The sequence below is a fragment of the Oryctolagus cuniculus genome, chromosome 2 (assembly GCF_964237555.1).
Source record: "Oryctolagus cuniculus chromosome 2, mOryCun1.1, whole genome shotgun sequence".
Classification (NCBI taxonomy): domain Eukaryota; kingdom Metazoa; phylum Chordata; class Mammalia; order Lagomorpha; family Leporidae; genus Oryctolagus; species Oryctolagus cuniculus.
In genome coordinates this window covers 97,475,754-97,481,494 of record NC_091433.1, presented here as the reverse complement: position 1 = coordinate 97,481,494, position 5,741 = coordinate 97,475,754, and the positions used below count along the sequence as shown (strand labels likewise).

Here is a 5,741-nt window from a genome sequence, read left to right as displayed (position 1 = left end):
CGAGCATGGGTGCTGACACTGGCGGTGTCTCTGAGTCCTCCCTGGCTGGGCTCCCAGCACCCGTGTGTCCCCCTCACATGTGTGCAGATGACTCCTGCCCCCTATCCTGGGCTGGACTTGGGGGTCAGCCTGGGGCTGGATTCCTGGCAGGGAAGCTGTGCAGGGCCTGGCCTGCCATCAGCACGCCTGCCCTTTGTCCATCACCACAACTTAAGGCTGTGTGGGCAGCACTGTCGCAGAGGGCCTCCCATGGCAGCCAGGACCTGGGTGTGCCCCTGGGTGGACTCTGCCTCCCATTTGAGGGCAGAGTGGACCCTGGATAGAGCAGGCCCAAGACGTGGGGAGCCAAGGGTCCTGCAGAGTCGGTGGCAGGGTGTGATGAAGTCACCCACGGCCATCCCTGCCCCTCAGTGGGCCCTGCTGTCTTGCAGCCTCAGGCTCCTGTCCAGCCACTCATCCTGCTGCTGCCTCCTACACTTGGCCACCAGCTGGGCCAGTGCGATGCCCGGGACCCACAGAGCAGGCAGCAGGGACAGGAGCATGCAGATGGCTTGCACCCAGCCAGGGTAGAGTTTCTCCTGCCTGGAGGGGAACTGCTCCTGCAGGGGGCACAAGAGAGAGAGCAAGCTCAGCCTGTAGGGGTCAGACCTCTGGCTCCAGACCCCAGGCCTTGGGCAGAGCGAGGCTGACCCGACCACCTGTGCACGGAGGCAGCCCCAGTCCTCCCTGTTACTACAGGAGGGCAGCTTCCTGGGTGGGTGCTCAGGGATGAGGGAGCTGGGGCTTGAGGCTCCCTCTGGGTGGAAGCCCTCAGAGAAGGCAGGCACATGTGGTCCCCACCCACTGGCCTCCAACACTTGTGGACAGGTGAGGTGTGGTCTGAGACCCCGGGATAAAGCAGAAAATTCTCACTTCCCCCAGGCGGATCCTGAGGGGTTCTGGTGCTCACTTGGAGGGGCGGCCCAGGCCAGGTGTTACATGGTCCCCTGTGTGGACCAGGCAGGGAGTGACCCTTCGCCAATCTGCCTCCTGACCTCTCCCAGACACTAGAATTGTCACTTCCCTGGCTGCCTGTCCCCACACCACGTGGAAAGTGCGGGCTGGAAGGACCGATGTCTCCAGGGTCTGGACACTGCTCTGAGGCCCTCGAGAGGCTCCAGTCCTGCAGGTCACTGCAGCCCCTTGATCCCCGTGGGAGAACCTACGTGCTGAGGGTTCCAGGCCTGGTAGCTCAGTGTCCTCTGGGCCAGCAGGACGAGGTAGGCCAGGAAGACACTCAGGAGGAGCAGGGGGCTGGCCACGAGCCACACCGCCCGCCAGTAGAGGCCTGGCTGCTGCCCCATCATCCACACAATGTCATCACAGAACCTGCACAAACATTGGGCTCAGTGGCGCTGCGGGGCCCTCCCCACCCCCCGGGTTCCCCGTGGACCTCAGCTCACTGCCACAGGCTGTAGACGTAGATGACCCCCACCACCTCGAAGGTGAAGACTATGAGGTTGAAGGAGGACGCGTAGCTGTCGAAGATCTCCAGCCAGTAACTTCTGGACTGCAGCATGGAGCAGGTGGCTGAGAGCAGGCAGGCCAGGCAGGCCAGCCCTGAGGTGCAGGGTCTGGGTGGGAGGCCTGCACCTGCCCCTTTCCCCCACCCCACCCCACCTGCCAGAGGTGGGTCAGAGCTTGGCCTCAGTGGGCCACGGTCAGGGTAGGTCCACCCATGTCCTGCACGGAGCTGTTGGGCTGTCCTCGGGGAGTGGGCTAGCCCAGGGCCCCTGAGCTCTGTATGGGAGGCAGCAGGCAACTCTGTGGCTGAGCTGTGCACTCACCTGTGAGGGCCTCCTTGGGGATCCCCGTGGGGATGGCCCCATGTCCAGGAGCAGCGTGATGATCCCCTCCATGTTGGTGCCTTGTATGATGCAGGGTCTCACACAGCCATGCAGAGAAGGGCCAAGTGCAGCCAGGGCAGGAAGTGCGAGCCTCATCCTGATGCCCCAGGCGCCCAGCCCAGCCCAGCACCCCCAGTGTGGGCACAGCCACCAGAGTGGGAGCCCCAGCCCAGCACTCCCTCACCAGTGTCGGCAGAGACCCCGGGAGTGGGAACCCCAGCCCAGCACCCTCTAACCCAGAGTCAGCAGAGACCCTGGGAGTGGGAGCCCTGGAACAGAGAGAAGCAGCTTTGCACGGTGCAGCATGGCCACCACTTGCTATGCTCTATGAAACTCCGGGAATCCAGCTAGGACGTGACAGGACCCTGTCCTTGGGGTCCAGGTGAAGGAGCTGGAGAAGCCCCTCTTGCACTGGTGAGGGTGGTGCTGAGGTGAGGCGCACACAGTGAAGCACATGTGAGGTGCACACACATGTGAGGCACACAGGTGCACATGAGGCACACACACACACATGTGAAGCACACACATGCTCACACAGTGTTCCTGGGGCACCGGCTCCTACCGCACTGGCCATGGCTGGCCTGTCCTCTGCCTCCTCCCTCTGAACGGTGTGGGATTGGCACAGGCGCCACCCATTGACTCTGCATGTGGGGGCCATCCTGGGTGCCGACGGGTTCCGCAGGACCCCTGCCCCACCCACTGGGTGCCTGAAGCCCCCTCCAGGGATGCGTACTCTGCAGGGGCAGAGCTCCCTGTGCCAGAGGCTGCAGCCCACCCAACTCCCTGAATGAGATGTGTCTGGATGGTCGGGTGGAGGGCCTCAGGGTTGCTCAGGCAGCATCGGCTTCCTGGGGCTGCCTTAGGGCTGTGCACTGTGCATATCTCAGAGTGGAGACATGCATAGTGTGTGTGATCCTAGAGGCCCCGGGCACACGGGGTCAGGTGGCAGCCCCCCAGAGGCTCCAGAGGGCACCCCTCCTGCCCCCTGTGGCTGTCCCCTACTTGGGGCCCACATTCCCCAGGGCAACCTCAGCTCCATCCACACCCAAGTTTCATCTGCTGAGACCCTTTTTCCAGTGAGAATCCTCGGAGCACTGGCATGCCTGCCCCGCCCCTGCCCATGGCGTGGCCCGGCCTCACCTGCCCAGGCACTGTCCATGGTCTGTGGTGGCCTGGAAGCCCATGACGGAGAAGATGGCAACAGAGGCATACAGGGAGGTCATGCTATTCACCAGGGAGATGACCATGGTGTCCTTCTCACAGTTGTTCCTGCACACGGGAGCACTCAGGGCCTCTGGAGGGCCCCCACCCACTGAGCCTGGGTCCCTCCCCACTGCCTCACTCTACTCCTTGACCATTTGTGGAAAGGCTCAGAGCTGCCCCAGGCCACAGTCAGGCTGGGCACACACAGCAGCTCCTGGAACGGACAAACCAGGTGGAGCCTACCCCAGGCCAGCAGGTCCCACAGCACCATCCCCAGCTCAGCCCTGGCTGGCTGGCACTGCATCGCCAGGGTGCCAAGCAAGCTGGGGCAGCTGCCCACCTGGATGGATTGTAGCTGGCAAAGGCGATGTGTCCACTGAAGGCCAGGGACTGGGAGAAGATCTGGGTGGCTTGCATCCAGCCACACCCACAGGTTCTGGAGAATCTGCCTCTGAAACATGAACACAGAAGATGCTGTTCTAGAACATTCCCTGGCCCTTTTGGGTCACACCATAACCAGGTGTGACCTGTACAGATTCCAAGAACCGTTCAGGACTTTGTGCCAGGAGGGAGCTTGCTTGGCATGGTAGCTGACACGGCTCCCCTGTTCTGCGATGCAGCCACCAAGCTGTGGCTTCGTCAGGCCCATGGCAGAGTGTGGCTGGCACTCGGTGGTGGGGCCTAGAACCAGATCTGAGCTGACTCCGACCCGGGCACGCTCCCTGTCCTCTCCCATGCGTGGCTTTAACTGTGTGAGGCCCCTGGGCAGGGGTATTTGCACCCATTGCCCCATTTGCCCACTGCTGGGTGTCTGGGGAGACAGCCTCACGCCCAGGTGTGCAGCCGACTCCTGGTGGTGGTCAGCAGCCCTGGAAACCCCCTTGGGATCCTGGACCAATGGAATGGTCTAGAAGTGCTGCAGGCTCTTAGTAGAAGCCCCTTGGTCCTGTGTGCCACACCTGCTGGACGTTTCTGCCCCAGGTGACAGCTGATTCCTGCCGGCCCCTCCCCCACACTCCTACCTTGTCAGCACCTGGACTTCCTGCAGGTGCACCGGTCCACACACCCCAGACCAAAATCCTTGCCCCAACCCTGCCGAGACCCGGAGGCCTGCCTCCCTTGCCCACTGTGCCCCCTGCCCCCCTCCACTTATGTTGGGGGTGAAAAGGTAGCAGAGCCTGTGTGTGACACCAGACAGCATCAGGCCTCTGATGAGGAAGATGGTCAGCACCAAGTAAGGGAATAGGGCCGTGAAGTAGATGGCCTGGAGGAGATGCCAGGTCAGATGCACAGTGGCCCTGCAGGAGCGGGGGAGGGGCCTTGCCCCATTGTGACCACTCATGTGGCCCAAGGTGACCACACAGGCATGGCGCTTTGGGTCAAGCTCTGAAGGTGTATGGTCACACAGGACCCGTGGGTCTGCTAAGGTGGGCACCGGCACTCGGGACAGGCAGGCCCCCTCCCCCACCCCAGGCTGCTCCTCGTCCTGCCTTGGGTCCTCCTGTGCACACCTCAGGCTCTCAGCCCATCCCCCTCTTTCCCCTGTCCTGGTGGCTCCCAGTCAGCGGTGGGCCAGGGCCGGGCCCACATCCCCACACAGACCAAAGCCACAGGGCCTCCCCAGCGCATTCCTAACAGGATGATCTGTAAGAGCCACAGGGTCTGGTCACTGGCTCTGTCCTCAGAGCCTCGTGGGAAAAGGCTCAGGCTGGTGGCTGCTGGATTGTGTGGGCTGCCCTGGGGCAGGGGGTGTGAGGAGCCCTGACCATGCAATGAGTGTTCAACACCCCCGACCCGTATGCCCCAGCGGCCCTAAGGGAAGGCCCTGAGAAGCCAGTCGCCTGTGAGAGAAACCAGTGTCTGCTCTCTATCACATGTTTTAAGTAAGTGTAAGAACATGGCCAAGGCTTGGAGAGGAGTGGAAGGGAAAAGGGGGGTGTTCCTGGAGGATAGTGCATGCAGGCCACTGCACGTGGGGCACACGTGTCACCTGAAGACGGCCCGTGACAGGCCCTGAGATCCGGTACCAGCCAGTGGGTGCATGACCTTGGCCGGGGGATTTGGGTGCAGACCCCACCCATTGGTGGCTTGGCAGGGTCCGGGGAGGTCATGGCAGGGCCTCGAGGGGTGGTTCCAGTGGGAGCATGGGTTCTGAGAGCTGTGAGCCCCCTGTGTCTCTTCTCCCTGGGTGGTCCTTCACCACCCTGCAGCCGCCTAGCTGCCTGAACCGAAGGCGCTGCCCATCTTGGAGCCCGAACCTCCAGACCATGAGCTACGTGCGCCCTCCTCCCTGGTGCTGCTCTGGGATCCAGCGAGAGTCAGAAGCCTGACAGTGCCTCCGCCACACAGGAGGCAGAGTGGAGGCATAAAGAGCAGAGGAGGAGGACCAGACGGGGAACGGTCAGGAGGCAGAGGCAAACCTGAGCCGCCAGGGAGGTGCTGGCTCTGAGTGGGGGCTCCTCAGGCCAGACCCAGTGGAGCAGTGGCTATGAGAGGCACTGTCCACCGAGATGGAGGGGCAGGGAGAAGTCACAGTGGCCACCAGAAGAGAGCCGGCATGGCTGCCTTGGCAGAGTGCGGTTCAGGGCAGAGACTGTCACCAGGATGAGAAGCTGCCCATGGGGCCCCGAGTGTGCCTGCTCCCCCATGCCG

At 62.8% G+C, this 5,741-nt stretch overlaps 1 long non-coding RNA gene across 1 annotated transcript; it reads right to left on the bottom strand.

The window, feature by feature from the left end:
- Nucleotides 1–40: 40 nt before the first annotated feature.
- On the bottom strand, nucleotides 41–4,631 carry LOC127490172 (uncharacterized). The gene is made up of 3 exons (XR_011386895.1): nucleotides 3,430–4,631; nucleotides 950–3,155; nucleotides 41–599 (listed from the first exon to the last, which is right to left on the bottom strand). It is a non-coding gene; the product is annotated as an uncharacterized lncRNA (long non-coding RNA).
- Between the last annotated feature and the right edge of the window lie 1,110 nt (nucleotides 4,632–5,741).